General features: G+C 43.6%; 1 long non-coding RNA gene across 1 annotated transcript; it reads left to right on the plus strand.

The window, feature by feature from the left end:
• Positions 1-10,821: 10,821 nt before the first annotated feature.
• LOC124228946 (uncharacterized) lies at positions 10,822-18,580 on the plus strand. The gene is made up of 4 exons (XR_006885815.1): positions 10,822-10,942; positions 12,001-12,133; positions 12,927-13,054; positions 17,742-18,580. It is a non-coding gene; the product is annotated as an uncharacterized LOC124228946 (long non-coding RNA).
• The last annotated feature ends 3,967 nt before the right edge of the window (positions 18,581-22,547 follow it).

Genomic DNA, 22,547 nt, shown 5'->3' on the forward strand with positions numbered 1-22,547 from the left:
GGACATGGCACCGCTTGGCAAAAGCCATGCTGTGGTAGGCGTCCCACGTATAAAGTAGAGGAAGATGGGCATGAGTGTTAGCTCAGGGCCAGTCTTCCTCAGCAAAAAGAGGAGGATTGGCGGCAGATGTTCTCTTAGGACTAATCTTCCTCAAAAAAGAAAAAAAAAAAGTGGGAACCTGGGAGTAATTTCCACAGAGATGATACCTGAAGACAGTGAATGTGGTAACCAAAGACAGAGTGTCAACGGATTTGTATTTGAGATACAATGGGAGAAAAACATCGAGGAGAAGAAGCTGCCAAACCTGGGGTCAGGCTGAACCTTTCCATAGCTATGGGACTTTGGGCAGCTAACTAATCTTCTGAGCCTAAGGTTGTTCCCATGTGGAATGGGAAGTAATGTATATGAAGCCTAGCGATGGTTAGTTCCTCTCCCTTTTCAAAGAAGAAAGAATTAGTAAAACGAGTACCCCAGGGACCTTGGAAAGAGATTTCAAGAAGGAAATGGTCAAGAATGGGGTCATGGGCAATAGGAATCAGAAGAGTCTGGGAATTCTGGAGCCGACATACTCCCTGCAGTGCCACCAGCGTTGTTGGCTCTCAGTCCCCTGTGAATTGTCTGCGATAATGATAGGTGAAGCAGCAGCTGTGAATACTGCAGCTTCTCTGTGAATATCCGTCTTGTTTTGCATTATAATGTGTTTTCTTCAGTGAAGGAGAAAGGGTGGGACTTCAGATAGAGCCAGAAATTGCTGCTGACCCTGAGAGTGCCCATTTAGCTCTTATGCCGGAAAAACGTTTTAAGAATGGCCGCTCCTAGGAAGCCAGTTCAGGAGAGTGGAAGGAGCAGAAATCAGATTATTTGGGTTTAACGAGCATGTGAAGAAAAATTGAAAGCTATGGGTACAGATATTTTGAAACTGCAACATTGATGCATTTTCCACTCAAGGTCCCAGTAATCCTAGACCAAAAAGAATTCTGACTTGAACTTCTCAAAATGATCTAGGGTACTCGCTCATTACCCAACCTTCCAGTCTTTTGACTTTATTCTAGACCAACCTCCTTACCCTACGAGCGGCATCCAGTAAGGGTTGTGGGCTCTGCAGGCCTGCCTACAGTCTGCGCCTTTTCATTTTGTTCTCTCTGCTTATTTTATTCCCTGCTCGCTCTCTCTATATTGACCTGGAGTGTAACCTGACTTTGGCTTCTCTGTCTGACCCCATGTTCCTCATCATTACTCAAAGTCCAGTAAAAGACTGTCCTTTCTTTTCTCATTTCATTCGACCTTCTCTCCCACCCACCCCACCCCATGCCTCCTTCTCTCCAGACCGCTCTCTTCTCCAAATGGAACCAGAGCTTCCTGGCTCCAGGGCTGTTTGTTTGGTTTGAAAGTTCCTGGCCCTCCCTCTGGCTTCATTTTCTTTGCCTATTGGGATTCTCTGCCCTTCAGCCCTCAACTCACATTCAGTCCAGGACCTCTCCAGAGCTCTGTGTACCTAGATTATCTGCAGCATTTTGTCAGGCCATGTCTTCCAGCTGTCTAAGCGCCTGGACTTGGCATGCCTCAGTAGTCATTTCTCTGCCCTTTTCTCTTTTCACTCCTCCTTGCCCTCCAGCGCTTTCACATAATAGTCACTCAGTAAATGTCTTTTATTGATAGTCCTGAAGAAACTCGTTAATTCTGGTTCAGATGTCATGTAACACTTTTCACCTGCTCATTGTGTTGGCAATGCATTTGATATTTCATTTCCCCCCTCTGCTTAACAAAAGGGTTTCTCTGTGTGTGAGTAAAATACTAAATTTTTGTTTCACTCTTCTGGAGTCTTCTAGTTTTTTGTTTGTTTGTTTTTTACTTTGAGAAGCCAATGGTTATTGGAAGGAATCAAGGTGACCATGGTAAAGCCTCTCACCAGTGCTTTATAAGCCTGTTGGTTCTTGTTGTGTTTTATTTTTTTAAGGTAGCATATTGCTTTTCAAATCATAAAAATAGTACATATTTACTCTAGAAGACAGAAACAGAAATGAATAACAGCACTCGTAGGTGTATACCCAGGAGAATTGGGAACAGGGAACATACGGTCACACAAAACTTTGTACATGAGTGTTCCTAGCAGCATTACTCATAATAGTCAAAAGGTTGAAACAGCCCAAATGTCCATCAACTGATGGATGAATAAACAAAATTGGGTATGGCCATACAATGGAATATTATTCAGCCCTAAAAAAGTGTTGAATACATGCCACAACACAACCTTGAAAACACTATGCTAAGTGAAAGAAACCAGATACAAAAGACCACATAGCGTATATTTCCATCTGTATGAAATGTCTAGAATAGGCAAATCCATGGAGATAGAAAGTAGATTCGTGGTTGCCAGGGGCTGGGGGATGGGAGGAATGAGGAGTGACTCCCAGCAGATGCAGGGTTTCTTTTTTGGGGTGGTGAAAATGTTTTGCAATTAGGCAGTGGTGATGGTTGCACAACCTCACGAATTTACTAAAAATCACTGAGTTGTACACTTTAGGTGAATTTTATGGTTGTGAATTATATTTCAATTTTTAAAATAAAGGAAAAATAAAAATCACTGGTAGTGTATTATTTCCTTTCAGTGTTCTGACACGTGTTACTGAAACGCTTTCCAAAGAGGGTGTGTAACTGTTCACTGTTTGGCATCCTTGCTAGAATTCAGAATTGCTATTTTCTAAATCTTTCTAAATTTGACAGATGAAAATATTGTACCTCATCGTTTAAATATATGGATTTTTGTAATGACTGGTGAGATTATTTTCATGTGTATGATTTTTAGCCATTGGAATTTCTTCCATTTCTTAATCTTATTTAAATGATGGTCTTAATGGCTTTCTTATAGCTTATTCCACATCTCTTTTCTTTTTAAACATAGAAAAACAGTTCACGTTCCCAAACAGAACGCTGCTAAAGTGTCTGCATTTAGGATAATGTTTCCCCAAGGCGTGAAAATAATTGATTAGCGTTTGTGCAACTAAATAGCGCACACAAGTGTGCAGATCAAAGATCAGTTTTCCCAAATGTCATTTCCCCCCTTTTAGCACAAAACCATTTTCAGCTTTGAAGTAATAGTATTTTCCACGTCTGTGTGTATTTACATTCCAGAAATAAAGCTCACTTGGCATTTGGGTACTGTTTTTTTCAAAACAGTTCTGAACTTCATTTGCTAGTATTTTATAAAATATTTTCTAGGCTTTAGAGTGAGGTTATGTTAACAGTGCAAAGTCAATTGGGCTTTTTTTTTTTTTTTTTTAATCTATGCTCTAGAAGAAATTTATTTAGCAGGGAATTATCTGTTCCTTGAAAGTTTGAAAGAATTTATCCACAACACCTTAGGGGCCTGGCACTTCAATAACATTTTCAAGTTTCTTTCATCAATAATAATCAGTTGATATTTCCTACTCTTTTGAAGTCAGTTTTAGTCATTTACACCATAGAGATGCACATAGCATCTTCATAATTCTTTGCAAACTCTTTCTGGCCACGTATGCTGTTGGGCAGATTTGCTGCCCCTGTGCCGATTGAACTTGCGCCTCTGTGATCTGAGAGCAGAGCTGCAGGCAAGGCCATCCCCTCCCGTGGCCCCCAGGATCCTCTTACAATAAAGAAAACCTCACCCTGTTCCTCCTCCTCTTAAAGCACTTTAATGGCTCGATGTTACCTTCAGGATAAAGCCCAAGCTTTTCTCATGGCAGAGAGGCCATTTTAGGTTAGGTCCCTGGCGACCCCTCCAGCCTCAACCCTCACCACTTGCCCTAACCACTCACGCAAAGTCTCCTGTAGTGAACTTCCTGCCATTTCCCAGATGTCTGCCCTTCCCTGCTCTGGGCCTTTGTGCATGCTGCTTCCTCAACTGAGTGCCCCGTCCGTCTAACTAACCCCCACCCCACCCTTGGGACTCCACTCAGACGCCAACTCCTCCGTGACTTATCTTCCCACGGGTTGTGTACCCCTGGGTCTGTGCCTCCGCAGCCACACCCCTCACTCCTGCCCTAGCATTTAACACTAATTATTTTAATTGCCCCTTTCGTTGTTTGTGTTCATCATTAGATTGGGAATGTTGAGGGCAGGGAGGGTCAGTAACACTCAATCTTGTATCCCAAGCAGCTACCTTAGGACCTGATGTGAAGTCCATTGTATTGAATGAATCAATGAACAAATAAAGATAAGCATGCCTTTATCACTAATCTTATGCCTACAGCTAATCATGCAAGCGTCAAGAGTGTAGACTGAAGCCAGACTGCTTGAGTTCACTTTCCAGCATCACCATTTGCTTTCTGTACCTCTCTGTGCCTCAGTGGACACCCATGTTAGCTACTTCTCAAGGTCAAGGTGAGAATTAAAGGAGGTAATGCATATGAAAAGCCACATTCTCGGTAAATCTGTGTTACTCTGCTAATGATCTCAAGTGCTGGGGTGCAGTCACCAAGTGAATATGAAACCTTGGTTACCCGGTAGACAAAGTAACTCTTCTTCCTTAAAGGCTCAAGGAACAAAATTGTTCACAGGGGCTGGCCCAGTGGTGCAGCGGTTAAGTGAGCACGTTCCGCTGAACGGGGTTCGCAAGTTCAGATCCTGGGTGCGTACATGGCACCGCTTGGCAAGCCATGCTGTGATAGGCATCCCACGTATAAAGCGGAGGAAGATGGGCATGGATGTTAGCTCAGGGCCAGTTTTCCTCAGCAAAAAGAGGAGGATTGGCAGCAGATGTTAGCTCAGGGCTAATCTTCCTCAAAAAAAAAAAAAAAGAATTGTTCACAATCCAGTGGAGAGGGTTGCATGATGTTTTCTAGGGCCACTGACCCTCAGCCCTTGGTGGTTCAGAGTAAATATTCTAGTGTTCAAGGAGAAAAATCAATCTGATTTATTCGAACTGTTATAAATAGTGCTATTGTAGCCCATATAATACAGTCCCAACTGTTAGAGTCAATGGACTGAGCTAGAAGGCCGGGCAGGCAGTTGCAAGACTTCATTGTACAGGCCTACATTCCTACAAGAATAGTCCACAAAATTTGAAGGCTGGGAGAACCTGGCGTTCGCAGCACAGCATTGCACACAGTACTTAGAATGAGATGCACCCATGACATGAGCAACATTCAAGGAATTTTATCTGACTGGAACGTTTCCAGCTATTGTTCTTTTAATGGACAACTGGTTCTGTAGAATTCAAAGACAGTTTCCCAGGTGTTCTCTGACTCTGGGCCCTGAGAGCAGTGAGCATGGGGTGCTGAGGTCTCCAGAACTGGCCATCTGAAAGGGAATTTTCTTCCACGTAGCTTTGTAGCTTCCATGGTTCCCAAACCATAGTACAAGTAAGACTTATTTTAAATGCCAACTGCAGCGCCCCTCTCCCGTGTGATGGAGCCAAGAAGGTTAACCCTCTACAAGCTTTTCTGAGATTCTCCTGCAGGTCCTTTCCAGCCCACTTCCAGGAACATTTCCGTGCAGGTGTATCACCAGGGGGATGCATTTACACAAGTCAAGGACAGTGGAGTGGTGGCCTTGGGGGCAGGAAGGTTGAGGCTGAGCCCTTAGGACGTCATTTTGTTGATTTCAAGGTGAAGTGGCAGTGATATTGTGATTTATGCTAAGACACATATATTTGGTCTTTGTCCCCCTTTCTGGCACAGAGCTCCTAAAACCCTTAGAATTGCCTAAAGGATCACAGCGGTAAAGGTATCTTTTGTTATGTTAATGAGGTGACTTCTGGACCACGCCTGAGATGGGGGCTGGTTGCCAGGGCAACCAACTGTGTGATTAGAGGGTTGGAACTTTCAGTCCCATGCCCCTGACTTCCAAGGAGGGGAGAGGGGCTGGAGGTTGAATCAATTACCAAGGGCCAAAGAGTTAATCAAACATGCTTACATAATGAAGCCCCATAGAAACCCTAAAGGACAGGCTTCAGAGAGTTTCCAGGTTGGTGAACACGTGGAGACTGGGAAGAATGGAGGGCAGAGAAGCTCCAGGCCCTTACCCCATACCTTGCCCTATTCCTCTCTTTCATCTGGCTGTTCCTCAATTATATCCTTTTATAATAAGCTGATAATCTAGTAAGTAAAATGTTTCTCTCAGTTCTGTGAGCCACTCTAGCAAATTAATCAAACCTGGGAAAGCGGTCATGGGACATGTACGGGGCTGCCACCACTGCTTGAGGAATTCCAATGGCTGACTTGCCAAATTATCAGGCAAAAGAGATTGCCAACAAAGAGAACACGACATTTTCAGGAAAGAGACCAAGCTGGCCAGAGATGTGGGGAAACAGAAGCAGAATTAATGAGAGAAACAGAAGCAAACTTCAATTAAAACATAATGAAGAGGGAAACATAATGAGAACTCTTAAGAAGATAGAGCGTAAACAATGAAATTATGGAACTAAAAAGCATGGTTTCCAAATTTGGAACTTTAATGTAGAAATTAAAGGGAATGATTACCTCAGAAAATCAAATTCGTGTTTACGGGAGGGGGAGTGTTTCAGTGACCCAGAGCAAAACAAAACAAAACATACTATGTACTAAAATGCACAGATACAAGACAGAGAGGACCAACGAGCTGGAGGCTTAAATGTCTAATCATAGGAGTTCCGGAAGGAGGAAGAAGGCAGAAGAAAACTCGAGAAAGACGATGATTTAAAGTTAAAGGCGTCCCTGGTCCCAGGTGTGTTTAATGAAAAGACACGCACAAAGAAGTGTCCTGGTGAAATTTCTGAGCTTCAGGGATAAATTTAACACTCATCAGCCAGAAAGAACAAGTTATTGACAAAGGAAAGAGGCCATAATTGGACTATGAGCAACGCTGGAGGCTCTTGGGAGACGAAGGAATGATGCTTATAGGCTATTCAGGGAAAAAATGGATTATGATCTGAAAATTTTATATCCAGTCAAAACATTATTATAGGAGGGCAAAAAAAAAAAAAAAAGGCAGTTTTGGATATGAAGGGCCTCAGAAAGTATATCACCCAGGTACTCCATCTGAGGAAATTAGTTAAGAAAGTACTCAAGAAAATAACCCCATCCAAAATTCTCTGCATAGGAGAAGACAAAGAATACAAGAAAACAGTGGTGAATAATGAACATTGTATTAGTCATGATCTAAACGGATGATGCTAGTGTGACATGGAAGAATGAGAATTTTTGAATGAGATCAGATTTATTACAGGGAAATTTCAACAGTCTTGGCTAAAAGTCCAAGTTCCCTCAAAACCTAGGAATAGAGAAGGGAAAGAAAATAGGCAAGTAAAAGTGGTTTCAAGCTTTGTCGAAGTTTCTGAGTTGTGAGAGAGAGGCTGCAATGCCATTCCCCAGTGCACAACTTAAAATTGCTCCTTACACATGAAAAGTAGTTTCTTCCACGGCGGATTTCTTACTGGCGGTAATATACCACCCCTCTCTTTTTTTAACCGAGCTGTCTCCTTTCTTTAACTTCTCAGCTCCTCATCCTTTTTTTGTTTCTACCCACATTCATCTTGGTCTTTACACAAAGCAAATTGGCTGCAGGTTGCAAAGTTAGCTCCAGGCTCACCTGTGTGGATCCAGAACCCATCAAGATGCTCAGCTGAACAAAAGGAGCAATTTCTCCCTTAGTAATAAAAAAGACTAGCAGAAAGCTTGTGATGGTGGTCTTTGCTTTTACAGAATCCACCCTCATTAGAAGGCTGTGCACTTTTAAAGAATATTTCTCCTTCTCTGTTACAGAGTCCCTTAAGTAGTTCAGGATCACTGGAAAGCTATAGGGTTGAGAACAGGGGTAGGATGGAGGCGGAGACAATGAGATGAAGATGGAGAGGTCAGCAGGGCTGGAGCCTTGAAATCCTGGTTAAAGAATTTAGGCTTTATCCTTAAGGCAATGGGGAACCATTGAAGGTTGTGTGTGTTAGAAAGATTTCTCTGGCCCCTACGCGGAGATAAATGAGCTTGTAGTGATAATGACCTTGAAGGCAGAGAGACCAGCAGGAAAGCTGTTGCTCTAATCCTAGTGAGGAATTCTGTTTGTGGAAACCATCCCTACCCCTGTGACCTCCATGTGGCTAGGAACTTTTCGTTTTTCCCTTTGTGAAGGTCAGAGGGGAATGTGCCTCTTACAAACTGCTCACTTTCTAATGGGAATCCTACCAACCCTAAGTCTGCGTTTATGAGGGTCTGACTTCCCAAAGTCCCAGGAGGCTGACACCCAAGAAAAATCCATGTCAGGATCACAGCCCACATCACCTCACTTCCTACATTTACCTGACCTCCCCCGACCTCACTCTCCGATTTGTTCCTGCCAATGACTGGCTCTCAGTGCTATGGACTTCATCTCTCCATTCCAGTCTCCTCCTCACTCTTGGATATCATGACCAGCTTGATGTTCCCTGCTGCTGCCTAATATTCAAAGTTTGATTCTGCAGCATGTTAAATTAAAACCTTAGTTGAGTTTATAGCTTCATCAGATCTATTGCAAAAGTTATGGCATTGACCAGAAAGAAGTAGGTCCCCAAGAATTGACTTGGGGGAATTCATGTGATTCAGAGTATCCCAAATCCCACTGAGCCTTCTTGCCAACAGATGCAGCTGCTCTCCCTCCTCTTTCATGGGGGATCCCACAAGGATCTTCTACAGGGAGTTTCTTTGCAAGAAGAAGCCAATTTTCCTCATGCCCCATCCTTACCATTTCTGATTGTCTCCAAATTTATAACCAGAATTATAGCCTAGCATATCCCAAGGGGCCCAGAACTAGGAAGAAGGCGAAGACATCAAAAGACTTTTAAGTCTTTGCTAATTTTTATCAGCAAAACCCTGGAGAATGTGAGTGAGATTAAGGCTTGGCCAAGGAGAGAGGGACATGAATAAAGATTAGGCTACATTTTTCAATATGGTATTCTTCCCAGTAATTTTGGATGAGAATTCTAGCTCCGACACCTGGGAGTGAGTTTAATTGTTTTTCTCAATTGGCTGTTTGGAAACTGACTCAAAGATGGACCACGCTAGATGAAGCCAAGAAGTCAGAAATTCCTGGGTATAACAGAGAGGAAGGAATAAAAAGACTTAGGAAGACAGGAATTTTGGAGTGGATTTATCACATGTGATTCAGCCCCCTTCCCAAAGAAGACTAAGAAAATACTCATACCACCAAACAATTGAGAAATATTTTGGTTCAGGGAGAGCCAGAATCTTTGTAAAGCACGTGTGGGCCAAGGATGCAGATGGGAGGGACTGGCTGTGCTGAAATAGTCTCGTTGATTCCAATAAGGGTGCTGGGATGGGGCTAGGGCCCTTGAACATGGCCAAGCATCGCACTTAACCATCAGAGGCATGGTGTCTATAATTACCGTAATTGGCAAAGGTACTACAGTGGTAATCTGAACAGTCTGACTCTTTGAGAGTATCTAACTAACTGATCGGAAGATTCAGAAGTGAAACAGATGGGCAGCCCACCACAAGTTTTCAGTTGACTTATGGAACCAAAAAACCCCAGTCTGGTGGAAAGAGACCTTGTTTGAGTGACTAGAGTATGAGAATAGAGAATGCCACTTCCGCACTCAATGCCTAGGCCTGATTTATTTCCGAAACTCTGACCCCACACGTGAAAGGAAGGAGGCATACCCCTGCCAAAAGGCTCTGTGATAACATGACAGGGTTATACTGTACCTCTTCCTCCTCATCTTCTCCAAAGAGACAGGTATTTATCAGGGTAAATGCACACTTGGGGAACGAAAATAGCTAAACCTTTGGCTTTGAAATAGTGTGAAAATAGAATGCCACTATGGATTACCAGGCAGTGGCAGCCTTATGGTGATCAGATTATATATGCTTTAATTCTAATCAACCTCACATTGGGCCCTAAGAGACCCCAAACCCATCTTGTGGTTGAGTGTACAGTTGGAAAAGATAAATCCAGCAATTGGCATAACTTCCAAACTGGCGACCGAACCCCAGCCATGAGGCTTATTTTGGTAGGAAAAGCAAATTAAGCCCTTAAGCAGTGCTGTCCAATACAAGTATAATGTGAGCCACATATCTAATTTTAAATTTTCTAGTAGGCATCTTTTAAAAAGATGAGGTGAAATTAATTTTTATAATACATTTTATTTAACTCAACATATCCAAAATAGTATCATTTCAACTTGTAATCAATATGCAACTTATGAATATACTTGTCTTTGTATGAAGTCTTCAAAATGTGGTGTGTATCTTACAGAACACCTCATTACGGACCAACGGCATTTCAAGTGCTCCATAGCCACATGTGGCTAACAGCTACACTATTGGATAGCACAGTTCTAGAGATTCCCCTCTGGACCATGAGAGTAAGCCAAAAGCAATGCTGCATTGCTAGGAGATCTCAGAAGTGTATGTGCCATCAAAAAACAGAAGTTGCGGGGCTTATGGTTTCTCTCAAATCCCTTTTTAACATGCCTGTTTTGCCTATGCAGCTGTCAGATAAATCTCGAGGAAATATAGATTATTATAGGCTTAATTAGGTAGTGACTCAAATTGTGTCTACTGTTCCAGATGTGGTCTCTTTACTGCAGCAAATCAGCACAGTTCCTGACATCCGGTAGGCAACTACGGATGCGGTGACTGCTTTTGTCCATTCAAATGAGGAGAAAGCATTAGTTGCAATTTACTTGCACCTGGCAGGCACAGCTGTCCACCTTCACTATCTTGCTTTGAGATTATGTCAACTCTGCATCTGTGCCACAATTTAGACCATGCTTGACGTTCTCCCTATTCCACAGGACATGATGCTGGCATTCGATGACATCAAACTAATAGGACTTGGAGGCAGGACATAGCAGGTGCTGTAGACACCTTGGATAAGATACATATGTGCCCAAAGTGAGAGATGTAGCCCATGGAAGTATAAAGGGCTGCCACCTCATTAAAGTATAAATCTCTTATAAAGTCCAAGGATTTGGATGTCATCTTCAAAGGAAGAGGTAGGTTCACCTTGCAAACTGTCACCATAAAGAAAGAAACACATTGCTTGGGAGACCTCTTTAGATTTGGGAGGCAATAGATATATTTAAGCGTGCTGTTTTGACCCTTTTCTTGCATGACCTAAAAGGCTTCTGGGATTGAGCAGGACCTCAAGAAAGAAAAAACTCCCCAGCTGTTTCTAGCACTTGACACTTAGCATTCCTGCAGATCCAGTGGTGTTTGACGTACTTGTGTAGATACAGGATGCTGGATGGCAGCTGTGGCAAGCCTCAACAGGAGAACCACAACTGGGTTCCCTGACGTTTTGCAGAAAAGCCGTGTACTCTTTGGCAAGGAACTATTCTTTTTTCGAGGAGCATCTTGGCTTGTTATTGGTAGAGATCGGATTCCTGTCAATGGACACCAAGAATCCGTGTAATATGGACTGTCCATTATGAACCAGGTGTTCTCTGATCCATCAAGCCATTAAGTCAAGCTTACTTAGCAACACCCCATTAAAATGTCCTGAAGGCACAAGCAAGTTACACGCATAGGTGACTCAAACTCTCGGTGTGCCTATTCTGTCACGCTGCCATCTCTTCCTTGGCACATAGCTGTGATCTCACATGGAGTTCCTTATAACAAGTGGGAAGAATGTAGATGACTGCATGATGTTTTGGCACCAGAAGGAAGTGGAATGCGAAGCATTTAGGCCCCCTTAAAGATGGCCCTGAAACAAAACGGGGAAGAGCATTTCCCCGACAGACAGAACTTTGGAGTGTATATTGTACAGGTCTCTCTTCCTGTAAAGTAAGATGGCCTCAGGCGTGGATCTACAGTGTAGATTCATGGGGAATGTACAACATAGATTCATGGGAAATGGCTAATCCGGATGTTTAAGGAGTTGGAAAGAACAAAATGGATTGATGACAGAAAGGTTTAGGGAAGAAGTTTTTTTGAAGAACCTATCAAAATATGTGAGAGCATGAGACTGTGTCCCATGTGAATGCTCACCAAAAGCCCCCACTGGGTCTTCTAGGTTTTGATTTGTTTTTCCTTCTCTCTATGATTTTCCCAGGTCTCACGGACTCCTCTGGTTCTGATCAAGAAACTCACTTTACAATTTAAGAAGAAAATGGGCTGATGTTTATGGTGTTTATGGTTCAGGTGTTTCTCCATGTATCCTGGCAGAAGCAGGCAGCCTTAAGCAGGTGCGATTGTTTATTGAAGGCTCCGGTTTGGCAAGGCCTAGGCGACAAGACCTCGCGAGGTTGGGCTGAGGTTATGCTCTGAACCAGTGCTGCTGTTTCTTCCATAGCCCAAATATGCAGGTCCTGTGGGGAAGGGTTAGAAATGGTGGGTGTAGCATCTTTCACTACTACATCTAATGATCCACTTGGAAAAATTGTGAAGCTCATTTCCATAGCTATGACCTCTGCTATTTTAGAAATCTTAGTAACCAATCAGAGAATATTTCCTCCAGGGACATAAAGATGACGACACTGAAGTAAAAGCTGAAACAGTCGCTTGGCCATTTGGGACATCTCCTATCACTTGAAGAACAGGCATAAAGGGAGTCAGGGTCTGGACTAGAGTGATTTATCCTGATTATCAAGGAGGAATAAGGTTGCTGTTACACAGTAGAGGCAGGGAGGAGTATGTCTGAAACACAGGATATACCTTATAACTCCCAGTACTTCTCTGTCCAGTAAGGTTTAAATGAAAACTACAGAAACCAGATACAGGCAAATAAAGGTTTGGTCACCATAGCATGTATAGAATGATCCAGCCAACATGGTAGCTAAGGGCAAAGGAGCATAGAATGGATGGTGGAGAAAAGAAGTCATGTAAATACCAACTATGATCATTTAACCACTTGGGGGGGTGAGGGAGGCTATAATACGTTCTTGTATTTTTTCCTTGATGTGTCACAACTAGTTATTCTTTTTCCTTTTTTCTATTCCTCTACTACTTTTGGTGATGGTGGTTATCTTTACAATACAGTCCATAGGTTACAGGATATAAAGACGGAAGCCAGCTGGAACTAGAGAAAGAACATCACCGAGAGAGATCCTGGATGGGAAGCTGGATGCGCTGATGAGACCTTGCGGTGTCTCCTTTTTGGACTGAGGGTAAGCCTGTTTTCGATAGGGGGACAGTTGCGTAATCTCAGGCAGGAAAGTTGTTACTGGTAAGAAGTATGCAAGAAGGGTATATGTTAATGTTGGGCAAACTAAGAGTTGGCTACGCTGTAGATATTTATCATGTTTTCTGGCTGCCCTGTAAATTTTTGAGGACCCTTGCTGTATCTGGGGAATTTACCACCTTATATGTCCCACTCCCCCCAAGTAAAAGCCCAAAAAACTCTCTTTCCTGGCTTTCCTGGCAACTGTGGCATAAACATGTACCCAGCCATCAGTAAAGCTTATCCATGAGACACTGGTTTCAAAGTGAGCAATATAAGGGAGCAGTAGTGCATGGTATATATATTTTCTGTTAACGGAGTAACAGAAGTATCTAGCATTCGGAATGCTCAAGACTGAGTTCTTGGTGAAGAGGTGTCACAGATACTGGCCGCAGTAGCAGTTGCAATAAAATTAAATTTCTGACACAAAAGAGGCAAAGGGGAAAATTACAGCATTTGGTTAGTGCTTGGGGAAACAACTGGGTGATTTTCTCATAAGCCAGTTCTGTTTTGGGGTCCCTAGAAATACAGAGCTTTGGCTGATTCTCTGGTCTTGTCAATTAGTCTGCAAACTACCCAATATCCAGAGACACTTTCTGTTGCTTGCAACTGGTGACTCTGACTGATCCATAAAGGTACTGGTTCCATCTGAAAGGACTGAAGGATACGTGAAAAGAAGGAACGGAAGACAAGTCTGGAAAGTGTGACTGTGGAACCAGTGCGGGTTTCTGAGCAGGGAACTGATAGAATCAGACTGATGATTCTGGAGAAGTAAACTGGCAGTAGTAGGGAAATTTTATTAAGGAGGAACTTAAGATAATTTCCAATTAAGGCCAAGACAAGACCCATGAAGAGACCATGGCACTAGTCTAGGTGGGGGCACTGAGGCTTGGACTAGATCCGGGGTTTAGATCACGGGCAGTGGAGGTGGATAACAGTCTCATTCCTGGTGTGACTGTTGACAAGGGACACATGGCTTTCTAATCATAAATTAAATAATTAAAAGTCACTACCAATCACGTTTCTGGCATTTGACTGAAAGAATTATCAAGCTCAGGGGCTGGCTCCGTGGCCGAGCGGTTAAATTCACGTGCTCCGCGCTGCGTCGGCCCAGGGTTCGGATCCTGGGCGCGGACATGGCACCGCTCGTCAGGCCATGTTGAGGCGGTGTCCCACATCCCACAACTAGAAGGACCTGCAACTAAGATATACAACTATGTACCGGGGGCAGGGGGTGGGAAATAAAGCAGAAAAAAAGGAAAAAACAAAAGATTGGCAACAGTTGTTAGCCCAGGTGGCAATCCTTAAAAAAAAAAAAAAAGAATTATCAAGCTCAAATCTGCCCAGATGTCACATGACAGTATCTTCTGGGTGTGGATTCCAGCTTGACTGATGCTCCCTGAACTTCCCTCTTTGTGAGGTCCTCAAAAATTGCTCTTCTGCAAAAGCACATACTTTTATAAAAACATTTCTGAGGAGCAGCGTCTTATGCAGAGTTTAGTGGAAAAGAGAAGTAACAATTGACTATCTGATCAAGTGTCAGATCCATAAGCCCATTTATTCCTTCTAAGAACTTTATGAGGTTGGAATGATTATATTCATTTTACAGGTGATAAGAGCAACCCGCGATTCTCACAAGTCAATTCCCTGCTGTTTTCAGAGTTCCCACCTGCCAGACGAATTTAGCTCCCGTTGGCCTGGTTGGGGCCCCAGTTCTCTTTTTGCTCCATATCAAGAGGCTCACAGAAAACTTAGCAATGCTGCAGGCATAGAGAGAACCACCACATCTTTGTCACTTGCAGCCTAGGACCACTGGGACCTAAAAGGAAAAGCAAGGGAAGAGGCTGGGTGAGGGGAGTGAGGTTAAAGACAACCAATCTCATTTGCAGAGTTTACAAATATGGTTCCCACTTGTTTTCTCACTGAACGAAATCTTCACAAGGACTCTCTGCGGTAGGTATCATTAGGCCCACTTTAAAGATGGAGAAACTGAGACTCAGAAGTAGACTCCTGTGTGTACAGTTATGCAACTAGTAACCAGCAGAGCCAAGGTCTGAGTTCAAATCCTCTGACTTCCAAACCAGGGCATTTTCCACTGCGTGGAGCCACAGAAGAAAAGGAGGGATGGAGCATCTTTCTGGATAAGAGTCAGGGGTCTGGGACTTCCCGGTAGGGGGCCAGTATCCCTGCAGGATGTTCTTCTTTCCTCGGGTTGCTTTGGGGTCCTTAAGGCAAATCACCCTATTCTGTACTCAAAGCTGGTGTGGCGTGCTTTCTCAAGCATCCAGGCCCAGGGATGACAGTGAACTGGGAAACAAGATGGTGCTAACTAACCATACTCCTCCCTCTTAAGCCAATTTCCAAAGCCGCTGAGATATAATCATAGGAGCTACACAGACCAAGATCAAAATACTAGCTTTGTGACTGATAAAGGAGACCATGGCTTCACCTCCCCAGACTTCCTACCATCTACCCCCAAAATTGTAGTCCTCCACATGTTCTGGTAAGTTCACTGCATGGAGAAGCAGAGAACCTGAGTTTACTGAGAGTAGGCTGCTCCAAAAGAGAATTTTCCCCGTCTCACTATTCCAATTAGTCACTCTTACTCCCTCAGGGAACACTGTGTGAAGGATAGAGATGAGCGTGTCTGTCCATATTTTCTTCTCCTCTCCATGACAATGCAAGGAAAGAGGACAAGCATTCCTCCCTCTCAACACTGCCTCCCAGATTGCAACTTCCTGAATCTATCAGGGACCATCAGCTGAGGCAGTAATGTAATGCATTCTGATGAGGAAAGAGATTGATCTTATTCTCCTCTAAATACCATAAGCAAGAGACAATGGCCTTTGTTGTCTAATCTAGAAAAATAGGTAAGCGTGGCAATCATATAGGAGGGAGGAGGAGTAGACTGGAAGAGCAGATGTGGTATTCGGGGACTGATGGAGTCACCAAATTAGATAGATTCAAAGAATCCTAGAGATCATGTACAACAGATGCCTGCATACCTGTCAGGCTTGTTTGTCAAGGTCACATGGGAAGTTGCGGAGCTGGGATGCAAACCCAAACATTTCGTCTGGTTGCCCTGAAGAAGTCTAATGACCTTGGCCCCATGCTCATGACCGCCTTCGAAGGCTTTCTCACTGGAGGTCCTGTGCAGACACTATGGACTCCTCCAGCTTGGCCATGACTGAATGGGCCTCTGATGCACGGATAGTCAGCCTATACGCTGGTCTATAAAGTGAGCAGTGGGGACTCCAGTGACTGAATCAAGCAGATTCTGTTTTTTTGAGGATTTTTGAATATAAGACATTGGGCATTGAGCAATTGATGGGAGGGGCAAAAGACGCAGAGAACAGGCAGTATGAAGACATAAGCTGAAGCTCTGAGTCAGAAGAGAGTGTGAGGTCAGGTAGAGAGTTAAGAGCACTTCTCCCAGGTGGAGATGTGAACAGTGGAAGAAAAGATGGAGATTTGGATCAAAGCAATGGTGAAGCTCTAGAACAATCAGCGCCTCCTGCTGCTGTCTGATCACCCAGTTGCCAGACCCGTGTTGGATCCTATACTACCTTCCAATTACCAAACTATGTTCTAGGTCCTGGGGCAGCTAACTATTGAGCTGTTTATAGGCTCCCCAGAGACCTGGTTGTATGGCCAAGATGTCACTCTTGCTTAAAACATGTAGCTTCTTAAACCGTCAACACTCAGGGTGATCTGGATAATCCTTTTTGTACCTTACAACCCAAAGAGGCCAACACGCTAGCTTTTCCATTGGCAACCCTACATGTACAAACCATACTCGTTAGTACTAAAATTTTTGAGCCAGTAGTTTTATCCACTTGGTAGTAAGACCTGAGGTCTTTTGATTAGCCCAGAACTCCCTGTAGTCATTTCCTCCCTCTCAAATAATCGGTGATGCAGCTTTAGAAACCTCCCTGTATAGTGTAGACAACTCCTTTGTTCCTGGCACTCGAAGCAGGGGCTTCTTGGGCAGTAGATGTGTCCATGTTTAGTGTCTGTCCTGAGGTCTGAGAATGGCATGAGCAGTCAAGATGATTAAGCGCTCAGAGCGTAAGTCCCTGTTCACAGGAGGTGGAACAGCTGGGTGGAAATGTATGTGTTGGGTGGAGAGAGGTAAGTCAAACAGGAAGAGGACACGAACGCACCTGATCAGCTGGGAACTAGAATCTCTAGTGTCGCTCTGATTTGCTGCAACCTACTGCACTCTCCTTCCTCATCTTCTTCACTCTTTTTTGCTCTCTGCCAGTCTTCTCTTCTCTCCCCTTCTCCCTCCTCTCTTCTATCCCCTTCTGTCTTCAGGACCCTGGGATGATGTCAGTAAACCAAATCTCCTTCTCCCAAAGAGTCTCAGGTGATAAAAGCATGAATTTTTTCATTTAGGTGCCAAGTTTATTTTATTTTCTCACCTACAAAGTTGACAAAGTTTAAAGGCCCATTTTATTTACAAATGGATGGGAAAACGAGCACGCTCATACATTGGTGGCAGAAGTATAAATTGGGACAACTATGAAAATTATAAATATACATGCCTTTTGTCCTAATAGTTCCACTTCGAGGAATTTATTCTACGGATACAGTCATACATGCAGCAAACTTTCTTTTTGATCTCTTTCAAGGAGTGTCCCGTAAGAAGCGATTTAATGAAAAAGAAACCGTCTTGGAATTTTCCGCAGCCCATGATTTGAGATAACTGGCGTTGTAACCAACAGCCTGTCTGGATCAAGAATGGACGCCTGCAGGCGACAGCTCCCTCCACAAACCTTCTTCTGATTTCTCCAGTAGAACGACATAGATAGCACCTCGCTACGTCCCGTACAGATTGCACTAAAGAACTCAAGCTGTTCACCAACTGTTCTGCCTTTCAGACGAACAACAGAGGATGCGAGGATTGCGACCATGTAATAGGAGAATGTTGGACAAAAAGTGATTAAAAAGCAAGATCTCAAGTTACTCCTGCCACTGAGGCATTTAGTACTGTTGCACAGGAAATGCCAGAGCGTTGTGCAAATGGAGGAGCCATTTTCAGTTCTCACCTCAAGCTGGAAGGGACTTCTCTGGCCAGAGGGCCTTTAAAACCCCTTTTTGTCACCGCAGTCTGTAATGAATACAGCCACTAGAAGAGAAGCCACTAGAACCACAGAGCCCATCTCTAACCTCGGGTTAGAGATTCGGAGTGCCAGCCCCCTCAGCTGTTCCCAGACTCAGCATGCAAACACTGTCCCTTCAGCGTGTGCGGAAAACGACGTTTAGTAATCAGATCCTGTAGAAAGAGGCAGACCTCCCAGTGCAGGGCACACTGTGAGATGGGGAGTCGTGCGCTGCCTACAGAGAATTAGACCCAACCTGCCCCTCTGCTTTAGGGCCATCACCAGAATCATCTGAAGCGGAGCGGGAGCTGGGGATCAGAACCCACCATGGGTTGCTACGCAGTGTGTGCTATTGCCTCCCCTTCAGTCATTCTCAATGCTTCATTTTGCCATATTCATAAAGTTCTGAGCTTGGAGAATTCTAAGGCAATATTAGAGTCTTCTAGAAAAATAAAGATATGCATTGTCTTTTACTTCTTTCCCATCGTTCCTGCCACACATTACAATAGCTCTTTATTTAAGGGGGCATCTAATTTGGTGGAAAGAGCATTTCACTTGCTGTTTTATGTGGGACAAGGCTTCCTGTGCTTTATTTCCTTATCTGCAGTGCCAGTTTTTATGGTTCTGTGGTAAATTTACTGACATGGAAGGAACTGGCGGGGAGTGGGTATGGGGTGGAACAGAATAACATAGGGTCTAGAGTGCCTAGATGGCAGGCAGATAGTTCGGCCAGAAAAATAGCAAGGCCAAAAACAAATTGTACCTTTGAGAGCCTGAAAGAGCGTGAGCTGAGTCCCCGACTGTAATTTTAACTGTGTTGATTGTGAGGGCAGGTGTTTGCTCTCTGATAATGAGTAGACTTTAATCCTAGGTGTGAGTACAAATCATGTCAACAAGGGTGGCTCCAGAGAAATTCAAAGTAATTGCCCAAGACATAACATCAGCCCACAACCAAATTCTCACACTGAAGAATTATGCTACTGGTGAGTAGGAATGGCAGTCCTGATACAGCTCATTAGATAACAGAAAAGGCGCTGATTCTTCCAAGTCAACAAATATCTTCTGATGCTTCAGGAGCCAGCTGAGCAAGCTATTCCAGCCATGGAGAGGCGTGGCTCTGGTGGTGACACGCGGTGTGGTGACACATGGTGAACACCCAAACTCGGTCATGCTGATTAGTTGCGTAATGGATGGATGAGTCAAAGATCACGCTTGCTAGTTTGTCAGCTACCTGGTAGCTCCCAGGAACTTGCTCTGGTCTGTCAGTGGCTACGTGCAAGCAATGCTGGGGCTCCTTATGAGCCCACGGAGTCATCATCAGGACCTGAGTTTCAGGGGAGCAGGTAAAGAGGCAAGATAAAAGGACTCCTGACACCCACCCTTTAATCCAAAGAGGGAGATTCTGTCAGGGACTGTGTTTCCGTGAGCATCTTCAATTTCTTCAGGGCATAGTGAATTTATGACAGCCCAAGGGAAGGAGCAAAGTAAGAGTCTGATCTAGCAAAGTCAGCTCTGGCAAGGTAGGAAACCTTACCTACAAGACACGGCTGCCACTAGCCAGTCAATAGCACCCACAGCTGTGGTTCCATGTTTTCTCCAGTGAGCTTCCTCCCACAAGTCCTCTGACTATAATATTGGTGTCAACTGGTCACACAGCTAACCAGTAGTCCTGGAGTGGGTGGAGGGTTAGCTTTCCTCCCAAATCAGCACAACCGAGGAGTAATCAAGGAGTAATATACTCCCAGGTTTAAATCCTAGCTAAGCTACTTAATAATTGGATGACCATGGACAGATAATTAATCTCTGAGTCTCGGTTTCCTCATCAGTAAATTAAGGATCATAATATTGACTTTGTAGGGTTGTTTTGAAGACTGAATTAAATCCGGTGTATAAAACACCTAACACAATGCCTAGCACAGGTGGAAGCTCCATAAATAGTTCTCGTTTCTGGGATTAGTGAACCTCAGAATCGGAAATATGTTACAGGTCATCCAATAAAATCTTCCTTCTGCTTTTCTGTTGCCGGAATCCTCTCCTCCACCCCTAAGATATGTGACTATCCAGCCTATGCTTTGAATCTGTCCAAGGCAAGAGAAAATCCTCTTCAGGAGTTCTGAGGTTCTTGCTGAAATTGAGCTGAAACACAACTCCCGGGGGCTTCTACTATTTGAAAAAGCAACCCATTGCCCCCATGCAGGAGTAGCACTGCGTATTGTGCAGACATGAGCTGTACAGCTCTGGATGTTGCTCTTCACATAGACTACAGCGGAAATGGTGCCCCCTAGAGTTGAGCAGTGCGATAGCCCTGTCTATGTAACAGTCGTGGGAATATTTGGTGTCAATCTCATACTCCTTTGAGTCTTTTCTCCTCCGATGAAAACCTCCAAATTCCTTCTATCATGCCTCACATGAGAAATTTTGTATCTCCCATCACTCCGGTCACTCTTCTCTGGATGCTCAATTATGTAGTGTCTGGATCTGGGCAGAATGTTTTAGTTATCATCCGGCCAGTTTGAAGAAATGAGACTCGCATTTCACATCTCACGCTCCCACCCCTACCCCTTCCTATATTTGCATGGTTTGCTTTATCACTTTAGTTCTCAATCCAAGAACAGGACTTTACGTCTGCCTCTGTGAAATTTCATCTTTCTACGTTCAGCTCATCATTCCAGATGGTGAAGACGTCTTTGTATCATACAACATGCTCATTCTCTCATGTTGGTACAAAGATTACTCAAGACTCACAGGACAAATGACAGAGTTATTTATCCTACTCTTAGAAAATTCCCTCCAACTTGATTGTTTTTTTTTCTTTTGATATTTCTTGCACTGGCCTCCAGTTAAGATGTCTCTTTCTTGACCGCAATCATATTGGGGAGACTTTGTTAAGTTTCTTGTTCAAGTTATTTATTCCTTCAGCAACAGTTATTGAGCACAAGCTGTATCTTGGCACTGTACTAAATGCTTGGTAGTACAGGCAATGTTGTGCTGGTAAATATTTAACAATCAACTACCCAGGGGGGCAAAAATCCCTGATTTACAGTGTTTGCTCATTTCTGTGGCATATCTACTTGCAACATGGCAGATTTCAAACTACCAATGTGATATCACTGAACATGGGTGGGAAGAGGTGTGCACTCAGCTCTTGTGAGCCAGCATGAGCCAAGTCCACACACTACTGATGATGTACAGATGAGCCATATATGATCTCTGTCTTAGGAAAGCTCCGTGAGGTTCTTATAGTCTGGTGACGTATAGTGTCTACCTCCCCTCTAGACCTACGCATGTCAACAGAGGAAATATGATTTGTTCTCAGAGAACCCATGTTGTTTCATAATTCCAGTGGACTCTTTTAGGTGCTTGTGAACCATCTTTTCTACGTTTCATTCAAAATTATTTCCAAAAGCAATGCTGAATTCATTCACCTATAGTTTAAGGAATCTATCTCCTTTCTTTACAAAACTAGTACACTGTTTTGCCCATTTCTAATCTTTTAACATGTTCACTATTCTCCATGACTCCTCAAAACTCTCCATGAGCAGTTTGGAAATCTCCTCCCTAAATTCTCAATATCTTGTGTTGAATTTCATTCCAATCCGAGAGTTCAGAGCTCATACTGCCTCTTCACCCATCGTGAGCTTTGATTCCAATCAGTGTTGATTCCTCTCTTTTTGGATTCAAACAGCTTTCTACTTGATGAGAACCATAGAAGGAGAATAAATATAAGGATCCTTTCTCCACGTTTCCATGGGGGGCAATCATTGTTTGCTGACTATGATAGGCAGAATAGGGCCTCCCAAAAATGTCCACTTCCTAATCTCTGGATTAGGGGGGATATGTTATGTTACACATAAATATGTTATATGGCTAGGAGGAATTAAGATTGCACATGGAGTTAAGATTGCTAAACAGCAGATCTTAAAATAAGGAGATTATCCTGGATTATCTAGATGAACCCAATGTAATTACAAAGGTCCTTTAAACGTGGAAGAGAGAGGCAGAGAAGATTTAAAGATGCTACATTGCTGGCTTTGAAGATTGAAGAAGGGACCCTGAGCCAAGGAATGTGGGTGGCCCCTAGAAACTGGGAAAGGCAAGGAAACAGATTCTCCTCCAGAGCCTCAGAAGGAAAACAGTCCATCTGACACTTTGATTTTAGCCCAGGGAGATCCATTTTGGACTTCTGACCTCCAGAACGGTAAGAAAACAACTTTGTGTTTTTAACCTACCAGCTTTGTGGTAGATTTGTTACAGCAGCCATAGAAAACTCATACATCAACCCATTCCAGGCCTCCTTCTCCCTTGCCATCTTCCACTACAGAGGCTGGAAAGTCC

Source organism: Equus quagga, chromosome 1 (assembly GCF_021613505.1).
Source record: "Equus quagga isolate Etosha38 chromosome 1, UCLA_HA_Equagga_1.0, whole genome shotgun sequence".
Classification (NCBI taxonomy): domain Eukaryota; kingdom Metazoa; phylum Chordata; class Mammalia; order Perissodactyla; family Equidae; genus Equus; species Equus quagga.